The 24,900-nt window shown below is 38.7% G+C and overlaps 1 protein-coding gene across 9 annotated transcripts in view; it reads right to left on the bottom strand.

The window, feature by feature from the left end:
• The window catches only part of TENM2 (teneurin transmembrane protein 2), a 763,074-nt gene that overhangs the window by 391,468 nt on the left and 346,706 nt on the right, over positions 1-24,900 (bottom strand). The window lies entirely within an intron of this gene.

Here is a 24,900-nt window from a genome sequence, read left to right as displayed (position 1 = left end):
GTAGGAGGAGGAGAAAAAACATGACCCAGAACTAACATCTTTAAAGGAATCAGAGATACGATCAGACTTCAAATTTTTTAAAAGGCAATACAAGCTAAGAACTAAATTTAAAATTTCAAATTCAATGATGAATTCCTACTCATTTCAAAAAGACCCACACACTAAGTCCTCATACAACCAGGGTTCACTTTCATGCAAGATGGAGGAGGGGGGGGTTGTTTGCAAGGTTGTTTTGTTTGGTTGGTTAGTTGGTGGTTTTTGTTTTGATTTTTTTAACTATATACACCATTTGTAACATTAGGACAGCTTCCGTACTTTGCTCTCTTTATACCTTTTACCTTTTTAAGGTAAATGCAAATAGGCTTTTAGCCAATTGGCAATTGGTCAGCTGGCCAAAAGGCATAATACTTGCCTGCAGAACCAACGCGAGTTCACAATGAGACTTGGTTATTACATGGAGATGTAAGGTTAAGGGGGCAGCAGAAATGTAAACAAACCTGAAAAAGAACATATATTTTCTCTTTGCTGCAGCATCCTATTTGGATCCTAGTATCTCAACTCTATTAGGGAAAAGGAAGGATTATGTCAGTGACATAAGATTCTGGAAATCTGGATCTAGATCTCAACTGTATAGCATACTTCTGTGTTAGCTTATGCAAGTCACATAGAGCTACATCTAGGCATCTGTGTCTTAAGGAACCTAGCTAGTTTAAAAAAAAAAAAAGTTTTAACAGCCCTACACAACTCGCTATCCCCTTTTGTAAGGCTTTCCCAATTCCAGAGAGGAGGTTATGAAGATGAGTCCATGAATGATTATCAGGGAATCAGTGGCCAATTTCAACACTGAGTACTTATGTATCATTATTGTACCATAAGTTTTACAAGAACGGATTTTTTTCAATGAATGTTAACCTCCTGAATCTCACCACAAACCGTCATATCAAGCATTGGGCAGACGGAATCCAGTTTTCATATTTGTAAAGTAAAACTTGAAAAACAACTCTTGAAACTTGAAAACTGTCCCAAACCCCACACTTATTGCTACATTTGTGATTGCTACAGTGGTTTGGGGTTTTTGTAATTGCTACCTGTTATTTTTTGTCCCCTGGGGGTTGGCAATGCGCTTACTTAAATACTGATCCATTAAAATCAGATTCTCACTAACCTTCTTGAGCAACCTTCATCACATGAGCTTAGAGTAAAATTTACCACAAGGAAAAAAATATTCATATGAATGCTGGGCTTTTAAACCTCTCTCCATATGTGTACCAATACAGCTTTAATGTGACCTAGCAGAAGACCATTTTGTGTGATGGTTTACATCAAGTATTTCTCCTTGCTCTGTTGATGTAAGGAATCTAATCAAAGCAGTGTAGCTGCTTTAAAGGCCTCCTGTTTTCTCTTCCAGACATGAAGAAAATAAACACCACCTGAAGATTCAGGGGACAGGAGGAGGAAGGAGAAATAGGGATCTCTGTGTTCCATTATTGCAAATTTTTCCAGAGTAGTATTAGTAACTACTCTAATGGAAGTGCCTAGCTGCCTTTTAAAAAGGAGGAAAGAAAAAAGAAGTCCCAAGTTCCTCTAAGAAGCTCACTCTGCCTATGTAGTGTGTGCATAGGCACATGCCTGTGCACACTTAACTTAAAATGAGTAACAGTAACAATTACGGAAGAGATCTTTCCTGTCTATTTCCCATTTCATTTTGTATTTTCTCACCCTTATTGGTAAATTGCTTTTCTCATGGAAGTCTCGATAAGCAGTTTCCATGTATCTTACAATGTATTAGATTATATTCATGACAACAATTTTCAAAAAAAGCAAACATATATACATACTTCTAGAAGTATTTATTCATTCTCACAGGCTTATCTACAAATTCACAATGCAATCAAAACGCTGTATTTACATCCAAGGTCAACAAAACACTTGAAAACATGCATGCAGTTTGTTTGTTTGTTTTCATGAAAGATACCAGATTGTGTGGCTAAAACTAAGCATAAGCTTACATACTATACTACATAAATTCTTTTCTACAAGAACTGACCTTGTGTTTGAACTAAAAATGTTTGGACACTGAACTGCTTGAGTCCTGACAGCTCCAGTGAGCAAAGCAAGTTATTCTCCTATGGAAGCAAGTTATTCTATAGATCAGCCACATTTCCATAAGACAGGCTAGGTCTTTGACTAACGTGAATGCAAAAACTGTATTTTACTGCTGTTAAATGTGCTTCCGCTTAAGCTTCCTCAAGCAGTATTCCAGTAGCATACAGGCACCACACCACAGAACATTACACGAAATGAACACAATGAAATGTATTAGTAATGTCATTTTGTGCAGAGATATAAATAACTGATTTCCAGCCCATTTTTTATACTGTCACCATTACAGAGAAAACAACTAATCAGAGCTTTCCCTCAATCTTACCTGAGGAAGCCAAGCCAAGTTTAATCACAGAAAACCTCTGGATCCCTTACTTCTCTACTGTACTAGAAATCTGGATCATTCTTCTCTTTGTTTTAGGTCTAGCATTTCATTAAACTGCATATAAACGCAGACTCTATGCCTGTGACTTAAAACTTGCATAGCAATGGAATAGTGAAGAACATTCAACAGATTGCATTGTTTCAGTGATGCTGAAATCCCACTCCCCACAACCCCCGCCGGGAAAACGCATCAACAGTGTTCTCTAGAACATGGAGGGTCATGACAGCAAATTATGGGGAAATAAAGTGGCAAAAGACTACAAAAGTTCTCTTGCCTATTAAGGGGACTACTGGCCAGAAATACTCATTGACTACACATCCTTTGGAGTTAAATGAAAGCCTCTGGCTATGCAAAAGAGCTAATGACTACTTTTCTCTTACCAATATCCTTCTGTATTTTACATCCAGCAAAGACTTTTTCTTTGCCAATTATCTAGTTGGATGGCATGAACACAGAACTCATTTTTCCAACTTTTTGTTTTTGTTTCTTCTCTTTCAGATCTGAAGAAAGACTGTGTCTGAAAGCATCCATTTTTTTTCCACTTATGTCGGTTGGTTTAATAAAGCATACCACCTTTTTCCCCCGCAAAGCTTGTTTCAATAACACCTTTGGATCTTTCTCTTACACCACAACCACTATAGAAGTAGAACAGCACTGTGAGGCCCTTCGTCCCTCCCCAACCACCATTCCCTAGACTGCGATCTGTTCACTGCTCAGAGGAAATACAACAGAGTAGCACAAAGGCTAGAACAGAGGCAGAGCATACAAGAAAATCCCGTGTCTTATATTGTCCATACTTAACTTCCCAGCGTCCAATTTATGACAAGAAATGAAATTGGCGCGGTAAAAGAAGTGTCATGATCAGACATAATTTTAGTGGTGAGAGGCACAAGTTAAAGACCTTGCACAAGCATAAGCTACATGTAACATCCTGGCAGGGTGAAGGAAAACATGTGATGCTATTGCTGGTATGAATTATAAAACCACCTAAATACTGCTTTTTGAGCATAACCGAATACATGTGATAGCATCATTATAAATTAAAATTGTTTATGACCTCCATTTGGTCCAAACGCTACAACCTTACTCACTATATGCATGGTTGAACAAATTTATCTACGACCACTGGTGTTACATGATAGAAGAAATAGCCAAGTGTCATGCAAAGGAAACAAAGAGAAAATACCAGCAGAAGCTTCTTCAGTAGAAGCAGCTTGTAATTTGGCTCTGAGTCATACAGATTTCTTAACGGCTACTGAAAATAATCTTTGATTCTTACCACTGTCAACTCAGTAAGTGATAATAACTAATACCTAAGTTTTTATTTGTTTATATAGGTAATTTTTAGTTTTCTCTATTTCATAAAATACGTGTTAATGTATTATGAAATCAGTCATTTCATGAATAAATGGAAATCAGTACTTTCGTAAATTTTGCTTGACAGAAGTACTAAAACAGGAGAGAATCAGTATGTTCCTGGTTATTTGAGAATAATTCCAAAGGACATGTATTTCCCCCCCTCCCCCCATTGTATTTACTTGTAAAACCATAGAGGAATATGCGTTAAAATGACATTTCAAAATTCAGACTTCTATGGCACCAACTTGTACTACTGTCTGCTCGGTACATTTCTGGTTAGAATTTTTGCTCCAACTATAGCTCAGAATACAGTCACACAAGCTAAGGCCTTTTAGACTGTCATCAGTATGTCAAACAATTCCTGAAGTATCTCCCACAAAAGATTTACATTTTTTAAAACAGCAGTAAACTGATTACCTTCACCTGTGCCTAAATGGCAGCCGTTCATGTGACCCTCCTGTGCCTCAATTAACATTAGGGATGGAAAGAGTAACTTACCTACAAGGTACAGGTTTGCCTGCCGTGATTTCTTCCTATAACATGGGCTGAGAGCTCCTTCACACTGTGTAGATATGTTCTGCTTGCAAAGACAAAGGCCAGCTTCCAAGAGGGAGCTGTATGGCTCGTAAAGGATTTTCTTCACTACTAGATAATTTAAGTTCTCTACATGAAGTACAAATCTACACTGAGTCAATAGAGTACGTAGCTTCACAGAGCGTACAACTTATTTTAGAGTGCTGGGCAACACACTTAAAAACTGAACAAAGCCTAGCTTTACTGCCCAGTCCTCTGAGTTAATATGCAACATTCATGCCTTAAGTATACCCTTGAGCATTCAGTACTTCTCTGAGCCACAGCTTTGAAGATGTGTTGGTTTCTTATGCACTAACTTGACCTATATTCAGGATGACTTCTATTCTGACATTATTTCTGCTGTGAATTCAGTACCGGATGCTATATATGTTGCTTTGCTACACCTATGATACAGATGCCAAAAAGCAGAAGGATGTCAACAAATTAAAAGGCCACTACTGTCGTTCCTCAATAACCAGGGCTCGTCAAAAAACATGCTTTTTTTGTGAGCTAATCTTGGCACAAGCATATTTCTTTGATAATGTGGAAGCACAGAAACAAATCTAGAAAGCTCCTGAAATTATTTGTTGTTATGCCAGGGTCCAAAAACCTGCTGACTTGCCCGGAGCTGAGCTTGATCTGTGCCATGGGCCAAGGATGCCTAAAAATCTTTCAGATGGGGAAGGCTTTCCTAAAAAGGGAAAATAAGCCTGCAAAAGACAACCAAAAAATGAAGGAGGGGAGAGGGAGAGGGGAAAAAAGAAAGCTATTAAAGAACCAAGTTCCAAGATGAAAACAGAAAAATGGCTCTCCATCTCTAATACAGGGCATGGTAGACGAAATGGAAAACAGGACAAAGGTCTTAAATGCTTGCTCCTGTTTACTCATGTCCTGATCCACAATTTTTGCACCAAAACTCCAGTTTTCACATTTATAGTACAGAAGTCTTACAGGATTAGGTCTTACCCTACTAGTAACAGCTGACAATTCATTAAACGCTTCAAACTATTTCAAGTAATGATCAAGTGGAATAGTCATATACCATAATAGAACGCCTAAAATTCCACTTATCTCATGAAACAAAATTGTAAAGCCCTCTAAGTCTACTAGGTCAGCTGAAAGACCCCTAAAGAATTCCGAAGACTTCAATTTCTGCACATTTGTAACAGACCCATGATGAACAGTTAACTATACACCAACAGTTACCACAGTAGTGATGATGTAAGAAACACTGGAGATACTGCTATACAAGCGCTGCCATAACAACAGTGTATAAAAAACCTGCACAATCCCTACTTGCTGCCTGCACGTGTACCGAGTCCTACCTATAACATGAGTCAAGAGGTTTTTTTGTAAACAGTTTCATGCCGTATCACACTATGACTCAAGCAAATGAGTAGATAAGAAAAAGTGTGGGTAGTTTCAAGAAAGTCTGGTTTACTATCCATCCGTCTGTTGTGGTTCAGAATATGGAGTAAAATTCCACCAAGAAGGCTTGACATGGCATTAAAAGCACCCTTAAAACACTTTTCTTGGCATGCCATCAGCTCTCATCAGACATAGGATATTGGTTTTGATGAACCTTTGGTATGAACCAGAACAGCTGTTCCTGTCTTTATCCCTGTCACACCACTAACAGAGAACGCATAGTGAAGCAAAAGACTAAAAAAAAAATTTGGTAAACGTAAAGTACTGATTAGAATGTTGAGAACAGCAAGAACTCGATGTGATTGACTCTTGAGAACTTTAAGACATCGTATTCTAAGTAAATTGTTAAAAAGTGACAGAAATGTTCAAAAAAGCATATGTATATTAAAAGTTCTATAAAAAGCGAAGATGACATTACATTAGAAATGATCAAAACAAAAAAAATATGCACATTTCAGTTTTGGTTTTAAGACAACTGTTTCACTGCGTTCTGAAATGCAACCAGATTACATTATAAATAGCAAGATGTGGCTTTTTAGGTATGTTAATTTTCTTAAAAATATACATAATAAGTAACTGGCTGTACTTAAAAATAAACAAAATTTAATAACAACATTCAATATTTTTTCCTATATCTTTTTTTCTTTAGAAGATACAGATTTTGATTCCATGGAAACTCAGTTGAGACTGTGTCATTTCTTCCACTCAGCTGACTAAAAGCACTGGTGAACTATCTGGCTGTTATTTGAAATGTTCTTCAACTTTATGAAGTCAGAGACGTTAGAGCAAAAGCTTTCCAGTAAACAGTTTCTGACAAAGTGAAAAAAGTAGTTAACAAAAAAAAGAGGTGTTAACTAGTTTTACTTTTAATATTTTTCAGCCAAACAGTTTATTACAACCATTGTCATTTTTTGACATTCTCTCTCCTGTGACAATCACAGAAGCAATTCAAAACTTTACTTATCAGCCAACACTCTTTTACAATAATCTGATTCTTACTTGTGAAATGTGGAACAAAATGGTACAATTTCAAATGCTGAATACCTAAAAAAACCTCTGGAAGCCGCCAGGAATAGATATGAACTATGCTATACAATATGACGGAGTCACCACACACATTTCCCGGAGAGTGCTCGTCTTAATGCACAACACCAAAAGCATGACATTTAAGGGGTCCAATCTTGGAAAAAAAAAAACAGAGACACTATCTTATAAATGCTCAAATTGTTCAATAACCTCCATTTCCTCTTTCCCTGAACCTCCTGATTTCTTTTTTTAGGGCTTTTTAAAATACGCTTCCTCTCTCCCTGACTCAGTACCCCTATCTATGAAGAGAATATAGAGATAACAGCTGGTTTGTAAGGGTACTTTGAAAACTATTGTTAAAGAGATCAGAGAGGGGTATCAACACATAAAAGACCCCTCCCAACTTTTTTAGCTCCCCCCCCCCCCCCGCAAAATACCCCATTTTTCACCATTAAAACTGTGCTTATTGACCTCAATGGGAAAACGTTTAGATCCCTGATGGAATTTTATATAACCTTACTCCTTATTCATGATAGATTTTCTGCTGATTAAGGTTTCACAGTAACTATAATAATGTAAAGCAATACTATGCTGTTGTGATTTTTTTTGGTATAAAGGATATGACTGCAGTCATGCAACTCTTAAATCATAAAGGATGTTTTAAACATTCTGTTGCCCTGCTTATATCTATCATAGCACCTAGTTTTTGTCTCAACTCTAACAGATTTTCTGTTAACCAAATTCACAGAGCATTAATTGACATCAACCAATACATGTTCATGACAAAGAAAAAAAAAGTGTGAAGAAACATATAGTACTGTGAATTGCATTTTAAAAACGCTTCTCAGTTTGATAAGAATTAGTCAAACCCATTCTATCATCACAGGTAATGCCTGATTCAAGGCCTAAGTAGTTCCAACACATTTTCTGGTATTCAACAGAATGGAAACATTTCTTTATGCTTGTCAGGGAGTCCTCTAAGAGCAAGGAAAGGGTGTTATCGAAGTACTTGCAGCATCTGCTGATGTTTAGAGCTCACAAGACAAAATAAGTGTTTACCATAAAGGCATCAGGAAGAAAACGTTAGTCCAGGATAGCCGCCTGACACTAAAGACACATATGCATTTCTCTTACATACGCTATTGAAATAACGTCCACGCAAAATCAATTCGCAGCCCTGCATTTCTGGAGCTAGGTGCCATCCTCCGGTAGCTCTAAATGCGGTGAAACGACCCAGCCCCGCGTGGACCGCACAGAGCACCTCTGGCGAGCCCCAGGCTGCGGGCGCGGGCAGGCGACGCCGGCCCGCCGTCAGCTTTCCTTCCCTCGGCGGTGCGAGGGCGGCGGTCCCCAGCGGGAGCGAACACCGCCCCCGACTGCAGGCACACCTGCTCAGGGGAACCGCCGCCCGCCCCCGCCCCGCAGGTGCCGCCTCTCAGGAGCCTGCGGGCGGCCGCCGCCTCCCCTCGGCGCGCGCCCAACCGCCGCCCTCGTGGGCCCCGCGCGGGCGGGGGCAGAGCTACACCGCCCTGCCTCAGCGCCTCAGAGCAGCTCGCCAAGTTCGGCGAGCACTCCGCGCCCTGCCACGTCGCGCTCCGAGCAGCCTCTTCTCACCGGGATGAGGTCTGCCGAGGTGTAACGGAGCGACGTACCTCCACAGATAAGGTTAACAGAATGACCGAGCCTGCCAAACTGGAGTTCCGTTAATCACCGAGTCCACAGTGCATTTACGCGTTTTGCTATGACACCCGGTGTTCGCTAAAACGGCACGTAAGGAGGACGCTAGTGCTCAAGCTATTCATCTGCAGACGCGGCGCTTTGCCCCCCAAACCATTACAGCCGAGTTCAGCGCAGCTGCAGGGGTGGCATCCATCCAGAGGGCCGGCGGGCTGAGGTTTCACCCTAGATACTTTCACCTCCAACACAGCGCTCGCTGGAGCACTGAAACTCTTCTCAGGCGGAGCCTCTCCGGGCCAAAAGAAACCAAAGCTCGCTCCTTCCCGCCCCGGCCCCGGCCGCGGCCGCCTGCCCCGGGAAGCCCCCGGCAGCCCCGCCGCCGCCTGCCGCCTCTGCCCCCCCAGCCCCGTGCCCTTTAGCACTGGGCTGAACGCGGTCTCTCTTCAAACAGGGAGAAAAGGAAGGACAAAAAAAGAAGGAAGAAATCAATCCTGAGTTTTGCTTTAGTTGTGGCTTTTTTTTTTTTTTTTGCGGGTTTTTTAATTGTTTGGGGGGTTTTTGGGTTTTGGGGTTGGGTTTTTTTTTTGGGTGCTGGCGGTTGTTTTTCTTTTTAACTCGGACTTAGACCCAGAAGCTGTAAGAGCAGCCTCGCTCCTGAGAAAATCCCCAACCCTCGGCGAGGCGTGAGCTGCCGGCCGCGGCCACCGCCCTCCGCTCCCCGCCCGGCAGCGCGGCGGCCCGGCCCCCTCCCGCACTCGCCCTCCCGGAGGGGAGGCCCCACCCCGACGACACCGGGGAAAAGCCCCGCGGGGGCCCCGGCACCGTCCTGCTGCGGCCGCGGAACAGCTCTTGGGGAGCGGGCGGTGCCCCCCCCCGCCGCGCCCGGCCGCCCCGCGCCCACCCCGGTAAGACGAAGCACACACCTGCGGGCGGGGCGGGAGCCCCCCGGTCGCTGCCTTCCCCTTCGCCCGGCGCCGGCCTCGCTCCGCGGGGGCGGGAGAAGCGGGGGCGCCCCGGCCGGCTCCCCCCCACCCCGACCGCGGGCGCGCCCCCGCGGGGCCCAGCCAAGGCGGCGGTTGGGCGCGCGCCGAGGGGAGGCGGCGGCCGCCCGCAGGCTCCTGAGAGGCGGCACCTGCGGGGCGGGGGCGGGCGGCGGTTCCCCTGAGCAGGTGTGCCTGCAGTCGGGGGCGGTGTTCGCTCCCGCTGGGGACCGCCGCCCTCGCACCGCCGAGGGAAGGAAAGCTGACGGCGGGCAGGTGTCACAACGCACTGCCCCCGAGTTTAACACCCACCTGAAGGGGGTTTCCAGCACCGAGGTTTTCTCTGGAACACGGAAAAGTGAACAGAACATCCTGTGCCACGAGAAGGTGGCACGAAAGAGCCCGAGAACTTCTCGCACTGGCACACCGGTTAGTCAGACGAACTCAAGTAACGTTTGGGCACCAGCAAACGCGTTATGCGGCCGTGTGATGCTGGACCTGAAAGGCAGTGGAACTGTGTGTGCCTCCCAGGACGGCCCTTCTGAGGAAAAGTTAGGAGAGAGAAGAGCAGTGTTTGATATAAAACAGAACTGGCAATGTCTGGACGGAGAAAGGGCTCCAGAAAGAAAAGAGCGGAGAGATCCTTTGGATACCAGTTGCGGCTGTGATGTGCAAGGAATACCTGAACAGCTCGGCAGGGCTCACTGATCAAAAAGGGATGCCAAAGGGCTAACACGAATGGCAATTCTGTCTAGCCACAGTCATCAGCATGACAAGGCTGATGCTGTAGGTGCCTGCAGAAACGGATCTTTTATTTTCTTAGCGAGCCAGCTATAGACTGTGGGCTTTGCTCATGCATAAAAACCAAAATTAGCACAACTGATAGCTGCTAGTAATGTGAACAATTAAGGTGTATCGTTTTCACCTTAGATTAACAAGTTTAAACACAGGATTCCAGTTAATTTTTAACTACATCACTGCTGAATGAAAAAACCTACTTTTTACATGAGTCCAATCGGAAGTGAAAGCTTTAAATTGTTATAATCAAATAAAACTTATTAAAATTTAGTTGCCCTGTTAGCCACTCAGTTACAATTCAGCAAAACCAAAAAACCATTAAAAAGCACACAAAAAAAGAGTAGGAAACTGAACAACAGAGGGAGACAGGGACATGCAGAATCAGTACACGTTCCAAAGAACAATATGCGAACATGGACATGTTTTTGCTCTAGCTACAAAGACCTCACTCAACGTTTGAGTGTTTCGGTCTTTAAGCAAAGCACTTACTTGGAATCTTACCTCAGCCAGTTCCCTTATGGCCTCAAAGTACATTGAAGTTATTTCCTCGGTTGCATCTTTCATACTTTTGCATATGCATATCCCAGATTCTAGACATGCAACATACCATCCACTGTACGCTGATGAGCCTTATGTATGTGGGCCATAAGGGACAGGAGCGTGCTCTCTTTACCAGTGCAAACGCACATTGCCATTGCATCACCTACATGTTCTAGGTAGCAAAATAAAAAAAAACCAAACCAAACAACCCTTCTTGGAAAGGGCAGAAATGAGAGCCCCGACTGAACTTCCACCTCCCAGTCTGTCTGCACAGGTGACAGATGCTACCTACTCCCATACCAACAGTCAGCGAGTGGAAAGGGAGGTTGCATCTATTTCATTTATTAAGTGGATAATGACTCCATATACTGTCCTGCAGCCAAACAACAAATAAAAATGATAACGTACAGGCCAAATAACTTCCTTGGAATCTAGACATGTTACTATGCATAATTCCCTTCTTAATGGTTATAAACAGACCAGAGCAGTACACAAAAATAACATTCTACACAGAAGCATGATTATAATCAACTATATGACATTTCTGTACCATTTGGGTTAACTTTCAACAGCATTCTAACATAGCTTTTCATTTTTCAGGCAATATCTTGCTTCAGTAATTTTATTTCAAAGTGGAAAACAACACCTAAGATCACAACTACTAATACAGTTATAGAAGTCATCCAAAATACAAAAAAATACTTTTTTATTTGCAATAGGCACCCCCAAAAAAACACAGGGCTAGTACTGACAACTTATTTCTGGTGTGATGACTAGAAAATAAAATGTAAACAATAATATTTTTATTGTTCAGACAAGTTACGTTGAACTCCTGGGAGTCAGTGTGTTAAAGCATGCAAAATCCATGACTGAAATAGAGCTTTGGAGATCAAATTGCATCTCAGTTTGTGATTCGCTGCTGGAACTTGGGAAAGACAATTATCTTTGATGTGGTCAATTTTTGCTGTTTATGTAATGGTGGTAATGATACCTCATAGGACCCATTTAAGGGTTTAATAACTAATGTTTACACAGAATTTTCAAGTTGCTAATTATGATTATTTAGCTAAGTGTTAACCTAATACATATGTAAGAAAACAATATTAATGTATTCCCAAAGATGATTATGATCATAATTATTATTAATGCCACATGCACAAGTGCAATCGTTCCTCACCTGCCAAGACATGATGTTTGTATGACATTATGGGTACCTGGCAGGAAAGGCATGGCATGGCGCCTACGCAAATCGCTTTGGCCAACTTAAAAGTCATAATGCATGGAAACTGTGCTAGAAAAGGAAATGCTGGAAAGAAACTGTGCTAGCAAGCACAGTTCTGAAATGCCTTAAAAAGCCCCATTTAGAGTCAGCCTGAATCATTTAGACTTAGCATTGTGACTTGCTAGCTCTGCTGGTGGGCAGCAGCAGAGCTGGTGAGGTCAAGGAGAAAGCAGCAGGAGTCCCAGCACAGACAACCAAGGAAGCAGCCGCAGCAATCCTGAGACAGAGGAAGAAGTGAGGAAGTAGCAGGAGTCCAGGTGAAAATGGGAGGACACAGAGAGAGATCTGGGGAAAGAAATGTCATTGCCAGTTTTCTCAGGTAAATGTTTCACCCAGAAAAGACTGAGAACCACTGCGCGTGGTACAGTCCTCCTCAAAATAGAGCAAGGTTTTATTCTAGCAAATATGAATACATTAGGGAAGCAAATAATTGAGAAGACTTTAGAAGGCCCCAGGAAAAGAAAAATCCTGTAAACAAGATTGAGCAACAAATCTTTTGAAAGAATCCTTTTGGTCCGAGCACAATGGTCCCAAAATCTGCTTCTTCAGAACAGTATTCATTTAAGAAAAAAAAAGAAAAGGAAGAGAGAGATAAAGGGAAAGCCAAGAACCCATTTTAAGGAAAAAGCACTTTAAAATAATTTTCTTACTCTTCAGATTTTTTGCACCTATGCCTGAAGGTACATTGCCCACACTCCTGAACGCTGGAGGTTCTTGGGCTTTACTGTTTGCATGGTTTTTACCCTAGCTGAAATAGCATTTCCTAACAGGGCCAGCACAATTTTGTAGTCAGCAAAAAAAATTCCATTGATTGGCCTGCCAGTGGCTAAAGGACAACACATGCTATACGGTCTGTCCTGGTGCTTATGGGCAGCCAACCAGTGAAAATATATATATACCTCTTTGGTGCAGCTCGCTGCTCAGAACACATGTAATTCCAGCTGTAGGTAACGGCGAGTGTTCGGCTGCAGTTAGGAATGATATGTCCTCAGTTTCAAGTTGGGCAAATCCATTTCCCAGAGGAGTTTTCAGAAAAGCCAGCTATCTGCCTTTGGCCAGCAGTACCTTCTGCAGAGGTGGGAGGAATGTGAAGAGGAAGCTACAGACTGAGGCTTACGCGGGGAGAGGAAGAGACAAGACAGGATGACAGCAGCAGCCCAGGCTAGGAGCATGTATGGCTTGGCACTGGTAAGCTGGAGAATTTCAGTGACCCTGCACTCTTATGGGGACTGACTGGCAGTGCTTGCACCATGGGATATTAGGATCAACTTTCCATGGATTAGCTTACGGCCATGTCAGATCAGAATGAAGCTTCAACATAACAACAATTTCCCTAACAAACAAAAAGGGACTGCTGTTAGCGTATCAAACAAAAGCACAGGTTTCATTTTATTAAGCAGTGTAGAAAAAAAACTTCATACCTACGCTTCTTGCTCCTATAGTGGACTTTGAGAATAGCCTTGAGGCTGTAATGACTATTGTCACCTTTACTAAAGATTATAGCCAATCTACCTCTGCCCAGAAAAGGCAAAGGTCATGCTTCAGCTTGTCACAGTCTGTTGCACCTAAAAATATCAACACTTCAAAATTATCATACATTCAAAGCGTTTTATGACTCTTAAAGAATAGACACAATAGCAATAAAAAAGAGGAAAAAGGAAATTCTAGTTTCTATAATGAAGACTAATGGCTTTAGAAATCAAACATTAACATTGGTACATTTTTACTCTGTCTCTCTGAGAAAATCTGCTTCTCTGTCAGTCCTGCCTTGAAATATTTAGCCAGCTAGGTACACACAAATTTGTGTGAATCTCAAAGGTCTGAAATTCCTAAAAGTTTCACAAAAAACCTAAGATGAGTACAGAACAGGTACCAAAGTTGTTGTCCCTCTGACAGAAGGGTTTTGACACAATCCAAGAATAGCCTGCTCTGTTAGACCTGGCACATCGGCGTGCACGTACCGACCTGCATACAACCTGCTCCAAACCTGACAGCCTGCGTCCTGCCAACGGACTGTGGGTAAGAAGAGGGGGGCGGAAAGGAGGACTGCTGTGAATGGGTACAGGGGAACGGAGGGTGCTGCTGGCTGGTGATGCTCAGGTGTGGGTTGGTGGTTTTTTTTTTTTATTCCTACATGCCAAAATCCTAAAATGCTGTACGCTCCACTGAAGTCAGTAGGGCTCTAGCAATGTACACTAGTTTACAGTGTGATCTTAGAAGTTTTCATTTTCCTTTCTCTGATACTAGCACCATTTATCTCACTGTAATTAAGTCGTTACTAGAGTAAACTTGTTTCTAAACTCTCCCCAAAACCCTAAATCAGTTTCTGTAGCCTGTTATAGCATATTTCTCAAAGCAAAAATAAAATAACTAGCTTTAAAAAAACCCCAAATTATAATTAACATGTATGTATTTTGGCTGCAGTCAGTAGTAAGAAATACAACTTACTGTAAGGCAAACTACAATTAAACATATTCATGGCATTCAACATATTAAAATTAGATGACAAATCTAAGATAAAAGTGACATTTAAGTGAATGATTTCCATAGTCTATGTCCCCATATGTTCTCAATGTTCAAATGCTGTGTCTCCGAAAATATCATACTGACATGGAAGCCCACAGAGATTCCTTTCGGGGCACCTAAAAGTTTTCTATTAATAACTAATGAAATACAGTGACTTACTGCAATATTTTTATGCAATGCTCTTCCTGCTTTGAAACTAAATCTGAAACTACACCATGAATGAGCAACATAAGATGCTCCCTGAAGAGCTGTAGTGGTGTGGGTGACACATTTCTTGTCTCCCCAGAGGTGAAGTATGTCACATCCTCCGTACTTCCAATCTCGCCCATCTGCAAAGCTACTGACTATTCCCAGAGAAAAATATCTCATATTCACACATGCTTGTTATGTGCTATGGGACTAACAAAAGCAAAGCAAAACAAAACCCCATTTTTCAAGCATACCTAAATCAAAACCTAAAAGTAGAAGAAATGTATACAAATAAATTCATCTGAAAGAAATAATTTAAACAGCTCTAACACTGGGCTTCTAGTGCATCTGTCTATTAGAAAATACAGTAAAGCAAGCAGTCAATTTAGGTTTCACTGACTTAGAGGTAGCAGGCCCATTGACTTTAATGAGGCCAGGATTTCACTATGAATTTAATCTGGAAAAATGGCAGTACTATTCTTGCAGGATAGGGCAGGGCAGGCTGCTACATGATTGAAAGGGGTACATAAAAGCGTACTGAGTATGTCACCAAGATACACAAGCCATATTTTGAAGGAATGAGAATCCAGCACAATACAGCGCTATATATTTCATTGAAGGCTTTTCTGCTTTGGTCATTATTAGGATCTATTATTACTGGTTTTTATTAAAATTATACATAATTGTAATTGATAATGTGTTATTATATCCTCCTCTATGTGAGAAGTAATGAATGTCCTAAATTAAGCAAAGAAACAAGCTTGTAGGTAAATGCAGGGTTGTTCACGCTGTGATTTATCGCAGGGAAGTATTTATCATCCTATGGACTGTTTTAAGACAAAAAGGTAGGACAACATTTTCTAAGCTTTTTACCAAAATTAACATTAGAAGTTTGGTTTTTGTTTGAAACACAAATTAGAAAGGGATCCAATAGGTTAAAAAGTAGAGCGCTCTATGTTATTTATGTAAATTTTCAAAAGTAATCATTTAAGTATGTATATTTTCCAGTAGTTCATACGTAGTACAGATCCGGGAAAGCTGCAGCATAGGTGCAGCTCACTCAACCATATGCTGCTTTCCTTAAGTAACCCATTATACAAAAAAATAAATATCTCGTGACAGATTGTTTTGACAGCTAAAAAAGATTTAAATTTTTTGAATGCATTTGACTGAAAGGCAAAAATGTTAGATAGATGTTAATTTAACAGATGTCTAGTTTTGCATCATCAGCCTGAAACAGGCAATTTCTAGCAAGTCTCCTTGCTGTATCACAACACGAAATCCTATGAATTCCATACGGATGTGCCTTTCACAAACTTCAAATGAGCCATTCTCATTCAAAGGGAAGTAAAATTGTTGTGAGAAGATGGTACCACCTGGTTGTAAATCTGATCATGGAAGTAAACACATCCAGGGATAATAAAACTGACACACTATCATTTACATTACAGTCTGGAATAAAAGAACATTATCTGAGACTATATGTTAAAGGCATTAATTTACATGAGAGAAATAAATTAGATGGTCTCCTGAAACCCATACGGATTCTTGCAAATCTGATTATCGTATGGCTAAATATGAACCTAGGATTTTTGTTTTATTTTGCTTTGCATATCTTAAATAAAAGTTTTTGTATGTCGAGTATATTGTCATAGTCCATATATACATATAGCTGCAAAAGAGTTTAATTTTGGTTTTGTATTGGTTGTAGAAGAAACTGAAATAACTATAGCTTAACTAAAGCTGTTGTTGCTAGCACTGGTACCTACAAATCTTAGGAAGCTTTGGGATTCAACCATCATCATAGAAACCATTTTGATGGTTTCATGACTTCAGTGGGTTATACTGCCTAAAATAAGTTTAACACAGTGAGAAATTTTCCTAAAAACAGTATAACACAGTTGGCTATATCCATTTTGCATCTCACAAGTGGCAAAAACTGTTCTGTGCATTTTTATATTGAATTTGCATATAATATTATTGTTACCATTTTACAGAAGAGGAAACAGAAAATAAAGAGATTAAATTACATGGGAGATCAGGAGCTACTTACTACTGATTTAGAAAAGATCCTCACATTCAACTGGTAAGCTTGAAAATCTGTTGCTGAAATATAATGTGTGTTTGCTAATGCTGCCTGATCTCTAAATAATGAAGATCAACGATATTTACCTACTTAACAGGAATATTATGAGACAAATCTAATTCACAAAAGGGTACTTAAAATTACACTCTCTGATTTATATGCTTATATAAATTGCATTTACCTGTTCTAGTTGTGATCTACATATTGTGGCAAGCCAATGTATTTGTGAAATTGAATCCAGACTTAAAATTTGCAGTTCTGAAAATGGAAAACTTGCTTCTCCAGGAACAACATTCAGCTGCTCCAGATTCTTTATCAAGTTTGTCACCTTTTACTAAGTAAACACCTGTTATTTCATGACCCTGACTCAGTTTTAACTCTTCTTTAAAGAAGCATTTGGGTTGGATCTTTTCTGTTTTCTGTTAATTGGGAATATGTCCCATTTTTTGATTAAGAAATAACATGGCAACACATAATTTCTACAAGCTGAATAGTATTAACGTTAACTCAAAGAATTCTGGAAGACAAAATAGAATAGTTTATTTCTAAGATTTGTTTTTTCTTTGTTTTAAAATAAACAGTAGAAAAAGTCTAAGTACATTCAGATTATTCAAAAACAACTTTCTCTAGAATCAATATTGAAAAGTCAAGTTAAAGGAATGAAGTTTCTTTCCTGGTGAAGCCACACCTTGAAGTGACTTAAAAAAGGTTTTGAAATTTATGTTTATGACTTTTACAGAGTCACTTTTTACAACAGAGAAAGGTTAAAAACACAAGGAGGCTATAAGCTAAAAAGTAGGAAATACAGTAAATAAAGAACCCAAAAGAATGGTTTTGCCTACATATCTTAAATATGCTATGTCACTACATCAAGCACAACATATCTTTTTTTTTTAGTATATCTTTACAACAGGAAGGAGAAAAATGAAATAAAACGTGGAGATGAAGTTTTCTCACAAGTAGTAAATCATCATGGGATATCAAGAATCTGCTTACGATTCACACTTACGATCTGGTCATTGTTGCTTTATATACACATCTTTGATTTTTGACCTTGCTAATTAGGCTGTGTGGAAATACCATCAAATGTTTGAGACAGATGTCAAACACCTGCAAAACCTACGATACGTTGGTGTTTACAAGCTTGATTCCATCTGCTTAACTTAACAGAAATCTTCTTACAAGTACTGAACAACATTACTAATGAAGGTATTCTTTATTATTATTTTTGGTTTGACTAGTATAAGGATTCAACAATACTGACTATTTTCATTTTGCTTATTATTCTGCTACATAAAATCAACACAGAACAATAAATCTTTGTATATGTAGCACATCTCATGTTGATCACAAAAAAAATTCGGGCTTAAATTAAAACCGCCCCGCCTTGCTCCTGGATTGACACAAACTAAAAGGTGGCAAACAGGACCGGATCAATTGAAGGCATTTCTAGAGGTCCTTTGAAGAGAAGATAACAGCAGTGTCTCAGTATCCCTATTACCCATGGGGGGGTTGCTCCTGCATTTTCATTGACATGTCAATTACTTGGAAGGGGAGCAGGAATAAAGCCTAAGGGTGTTGAGTTATAAATTAGGACACTCAAGTTGACAGAGAGATTAGCTCAGTCTTTGAGGAAAGAAGAAAGACAGAGTCCTATAGAATACCCGCTATCAACTGATTCTTCTTTCACCTCTGAGTGGTGTTTTAAGACAGACATTCTCCAAAAGTATGACAAAATTCTTGCCGTGACAAACATGCCCTGCTCTGACAAACATGAGGAATTCAAGAGAAATAAAAGACTCCCCCCAAGTTTAAACAAATACAAAAATAAAACCCACAACCCAATAAAAAAAATATTATTCAACACAAGAAAACCCTTCTGTGTTGAATTTTTCCCTACAACTACTAAACTGAAACTAAACACACATATTAAAAAAAAGTTCAAAATGCTAAAATGCATTATGTATTCTATCTATTGTGTAGCAATTCCTGACCAACTACAGCCTTAAAAACAAGGAAAAACCTGTAAAGCAAGATTGTTTACCTAAAATCAGCAGTATACGCTTTAATATTTTAGTAAGGTTCAGAAATTCTTATTTCTAGTACAGATAATACGGTAGCGAGGACAAGTGACTAGAGAAAACTGGAGTTTGGAAAAGTAGGTTGTATTCTCAAATTTGCTTCAAGTCATTTGCCTCCCTCTTCCTCAATGTTCTCAGCTGTAAATGGAGATAATGACACTAACCTTTCCCATAGAAACACTTTGCAACCAACTGATTACAAGCTGCATGCAATAGCTAAGTATCATTATTGTAAACAGTAGTTGAAATTAGAAAAGTCACAATATAGGGAAAACTGCCATTACGCAAACTATTTGTGCAGCGTTTTGATGATGAAGAAGATGTGCTGATATGCCCCCTTAAGTTCTAAGGAACATCAGCAGACCATACCCGTGTAAATCAGTCCATTTCCAATAATGCTGTTAAGCCATGCATGGAAGCTTCCTTAAAACACACTCATTTTTCCATTTTCACAGATTCAATGCAGAGAAATACCATCTCCTAAATACGCTTCATTTTCCAGAGGTCTCTTTCTAAACTTTCATTTTTTTCCAACATTTTTATGAAGACCTCACCCGGTCTTTATAATCTAAGCACTGTTTCTCACACTTACATTTTCATTCACATGTTTAAAAATTTCAGCTGTACTCAGTGACCCACAATTTCGGAATATGCAGTGGTTTTAAAAAGAGGCTAAGACAGAAAGCAACATAAAATAAAAGCCTGAAATTAAGAGTTCACTGGGATTGAATACAGGGAATAAATACTTTGCTCAGCAGTCTAATGGATAAGATTTTTAAAAAGCTGACAGTCACTTCTCCTGTTGTATGGCAGGTGTTGTTGACATATTGATGGCTTTATTAATAAACTTGGGATATAGGTGTAAACCCCATGCAGACCTGGCTGCCTGAACAGAAAAAAAAAAATTAAGCACATCCAGCCTTTATGCTATTTATTTACATCTGTTTTCCATTCAGCTCCTTCAACAAAATAGACTACTGAATATCTCTAATATTTAGGAACCAGATTCTGGATAGTATGACAAGTTGATACTGTGCAAATATTGCATCATTTGGAGGAAACATTCTGCTGAGGACAGTTGAAACTTCAGTACAAGCCATTTCCACGGAAATGGAAATCAATTTAGTGGAGATCACAGATAATTGCTTTTTTCTCTATCCATCTAAAAGCTACATTTGGAACCCACATTATCTTTAAAATTAAACTGATATAAACAGTTATTGAAAAATGTTTACGAATATGAATTAGAAGGCACCCAGATTCGACAGACGGACATTTCACTTTCAGGAAGTTGAGCAAAAAAGGGTTGCATTATCAAATTAATAGAATCAAAAAAGACTAATTCTTCAGTCCTCCAGCACTTTTTAATATTTTGTTGCATATTTAAACAGTATACAAGTATTTTATCGTTGACATTATTTTCATACATTTCCTACAGTATGGTTATTTTCCAAATAGGGCTCCTGCATATGTTATTTTAGAGTGAACTTAGAAGTGTTGCCAAAACCAGGAGTGAAAACCAGGAATGAAAAATAGCTGGTTTTATTTCCTCCTTCACCTTTGTAATTTTGAAGCTGACAGAAGCACAATGCTATATACTGAGCACTATCTATGTTTCTAGCTAAAATGCATTTATCTGCTCTGTGGCAAAATTACTAGTAAGGTAGATTTTGTTTATATATAATTCATGTCTCTCATAAAAGAAAAATGCAAAATAAACCCCATATAACTTAATAATTAACTATCATAACAAGAAACTCATCAACAAGACATACTTGAGCTATAAAACTTCAAAATGGTAGAATCCCTATAGCATTTTGATTATTCCATCCTTAGCTGCATTGTGTGTTCAACTGATTTAGGGTATATATAGTTATCTATTTTGTAAATAGGAACATTACAGATAGTTTTTCACCTGGAAAGTAAAAACAAATCAAATTAATAGTATGTTCTGTTCTGTCTGGTGAATGTACCAGCACCTGCAGAAGTTTCAAAATACCTGTATTTTAAGTTTTCTGGATCTTGCTTCACTCTTTATCAATACAGTCATTTTCCCACTCCCAATTATTGGAGCTTAATTTTGCTTTTTATTTTAATTCATGCAGTTCAGAGAAAAATAAAAGTTAAAGTTACTGTACCTTAACAAATGTACCTAAAGTGCTACTATTTTTGCATGCATGAAAGCTCAAAGCCTCAACAACTCCCATGAGCGATTACTCTTCTAACACTAATTAGATATTTGCTAATTAGTGTCTGATGTGTGAAATGAAAAACATTTTGAAGCTGAAATGGATAGGGTCTATAAAGATAGCAGCGCTATCCCAAGTCCCTTTTTTCTGTTATCATATTTCATAAATATTAATAAGATCACATGATACTACCCCTTCTATAAAATTATCTTTCTGAAAGAAGTCTATTGTTTGCTATAATAGGGCTGTGTCAATATTTTGCATTTAGTGTAAAGCACTCAATGGAGGGAAGTGTTTTCTCTCAATGTTAAAGAGATGTCACATTTCATGCATCATTTTTATGCTGCATTAACTGGTCCCTCTTTTTAATAGTTTATTGCACTGAAACGAAGAATGCAAAACAGTGTTGAATAATCCTTTACATTTCTGAATAATCTTGCTAAATTTATCTCCTTTCAAATGTATCTGGAATAAAATATAAGTGATGAAATAGTGTTTTTTTTAAAGCAGATACTAAGAACATCAAACTAGTGTCTCTGCTGGTCATTTCCAGGAAATGTTTTGGAATGTTAGAATAGTTACAATGTAATAGTGTCTTGAAAAGTAACTTATAAATTTATACTACAGATGTTGGAACAACATCTACCTTTGATCATGTATAGAAAATTGTTCCAAACTGCCAGGGAGAGTTACCGGTGTCATTTAATGATACAAAAGTATTTATCTATCAGAATACTAATATTTAGATCCAAGAATTAGTTTCAAAGAAAAAAAAATCATTTTTGACACAGGTGAATAACTTCAGATGAGGAAGTTAATTCCGAACAGGAATACTGAAGTGCTGTTTTATTGTAACTGCTCACCTGTAAATACTGGCCATATCACAAATGATATCTAGTCACAGGATTGATAACAAAATTTTAAATGGTAGCTAAGTGTGAATTGACAAAGGTGACATTGAAATATAATAATGACTAGATTATCACTTTCCTCAGGCTGACATTTTGTGATTATAATAATACCGATCAAGATGATTAGAATGATAGTAAAAGGCAAGTTCTAAGAACCAGAATAAAACAGGCACAGGCAAGATAAAATACGGCAAGTGAAGCTACAATTTTGCATTACACTTTTTCAATGAAATTTCTTCACTTCAGCTTGAAGTTAGGCAGTTCATTAGTCCCAAAGGTGTCTCTGAAATAGATACCGCCTTTTCTACCAATACAATATGCTTTTCAGTTTTCACATATTCAACAGAAGAGTAAGTTCTTCAATGTCTATTTATCCTGAGACAGTAATTTATACTTCACATTAGTTTGGTACCTTTATCTAACTTTCATAATTAAAGCATCACAATATTATTCACACTGATATTCGCGGCAAATTCTGATTTCACTTAAATTTGTTTGCTTACTGATGTAAACATATTAATGTCAGCTACAACAGCTATGCCCTCTACCTTTAATTACTGTTCCTTCCTTAACAAACATTATGGGTTACCTTCTAGAATATACTGAAATATTTGCCATTTACAACCCTGAAGATCGCTTCTGTAACAGACAGTGATAGGGATACAAAGGAAATCAATACAGTTCTGATCAAACCTACATACAAGTGGTCCACTGAGGTGGACAGAAGCCTAAGACGGAAGATGACTACTTTTTCTGTGATTACACAGATAAACAAGAACCAATCAAGACAGATGTATATGACATGATACAGGACATCCATATACTTTTTTTTTTTTTGCATTTTGGTACACCAAACTCAAGAGTTTCAGGGTTCCTATTACATACTCCCTTACGCATGGCAAACCTTCCTCAGCTTTGCCTTAGGAATCATTCTCCTTCCAAGTCCATGACAGAAGTGACAGAAGTCACCAAAGGCAACTTCATTGTAAAGAACATCGAGTTCTCTCCTTTGCCGATAAACGCAATGCCCATTAGTTACTTTACTTCTAGATTCAAGACTTGTTTAGCTGGTGAAGATAGGGTTTGCACTCAGCTGCCAATTAACATGAGCTAAAATGCTTGCAAATAATTAAGCTTTACATTTGTGAGTTCTGCACATATTAATCTAGTTGTGCACTACTGATATTCTGAAGGAGTGAAAAAGCCACTACTTGTTTGTTTCTTTCATCTGCAAAATAAATGACTGGTTAGAGCCAAACGTCTCACAAATACCGTATTTATGGTGCACCTATTAGGAAGAAAAAAGGCAAGAAAATTTAGGTACTTAGACAAATGTTTAAATTGTTAGGAAAAAAAGGGTGTAAGAGCCACTCAGTTTTAATAAGTTGCTGCGTTCAGGGAAGTACAAACTGGTACTGAGCACGCCTATAATCCAGTTTTTCACTGCTCTGGATACAATGAGGATATCTTTCCAACAAAATACAGAAACTGATTCTGGTTCAAACACATCACTTCCAAAACTGAAAGGAATCACTGGGCATTTTGAAGCATTATCAAATAATATAAAAAGTCTGTGCTGGCATATTTTTGATGAAAGTTTTGCCAATACATTTAGAGTTCAGTTAGGTTGTGCAGCTGCCTCTGTGAGAAGTGAAGTCAAGAAAGTGTGCTATCTGAGGTAAGCACAAGTTGCTGTTTCCTGTAGAAATCTTTATGGTCCTAAAAAGACTGATCATATGCTCATTGCTAAAATTTACCTACTGTATCATCAATAGAGTAGTAGCAACTGCTGTCCTGAAGCAGTCCGTAAGAAACATTTTCACCAGGGATGATCAAGGGACAAATCAGATTTTCCTTCAAGCTGCTTTTACTTATGTAAAAATAGGAGAAGTCTTGGAAGGGCAGGAATGTATCTACATTCAGAGAACATGTAGTTCAAGCAACAAGCTCTATTTTTTTAATAGGTAACTTCAAAGAAAACCTACATCATTGATGTGTAGAATACTAATAATCTGCACCTTTGTGTTCTTCTGTTTTTCATCAGTCTTACAACCTGTTAAAGATAGTTCATTAATATATTAAAAATATTTAGCATTCAGTATCTAATTCTTTTAATTTCAGCTGCTTTCTTGACACTCTTTCTTACAGCGCCAAGGTATGGGATTGCAGTGTAGGGCTAATCAACCTCACTGTATGGCTTAAAAAAAAATCCACTAATTAAAATGAATTTTTTATAAGACTTATTGTGTGAGCCATCATCTATATGATTAGGAAAAGGCTCATCTAGTAACTCATAGCAGTGCACCGCTTTCTGTGCTATTTCTGCCATTTCCTTGCAAAATACTGAATTAACTGAATCTTCTTACGCTTCACTTAACTAGCAAGGAATTTTTTCCTGAAGAATATAGAGAAAATCACAGCAGAAAAAAATTCCAGCTTTACTTAAAATAAAAACAAATTTTTAAAAGTGTTTCTGTTATGACCAAACGTTTATTCATTTCAATGTCTGGAGAAAGAGTAATAGCTTAAGTTTTAAGATAATGAAACTCACTTTCTATGAAAATGAAATGGTATTATATTGTGTAATAAATGATTGTTTCTACATTTTCTCTTTCTTTCACTAACTGAAATTGTACTTTCATTGGCAAAGTTTAATTATTGAACTTTTTATCTAAATAAAAAATGGAGAAGAAGAATTTGTCAGAAGACTGATTTTATACAGCTGTCAAAGAATAACAGGAACACATTCTTAGTAGGTATTAAAAGT

This window comes from Aptenodytes patagonicus, chromosome 12 (assembly GCF_965638725.1).
Source record: "Aptenodytes patagonicus chromosome 12, bAptPat1.pri.cur, whole genome shotgun sequence".
Taxonomy (NCBI): domain Eukaryota; kingdom Metazoa; phylum Chordata; class Aves; order Sphenisciformes; family Spheniscidae; genus Aptenodytes; species Aptenodytes patagonicus.
The sequence above is the reverse complement of the archived record's forward strand: the minus strand, read 5'-3'. Positions and strand labels throughout refer to the sequence as shown.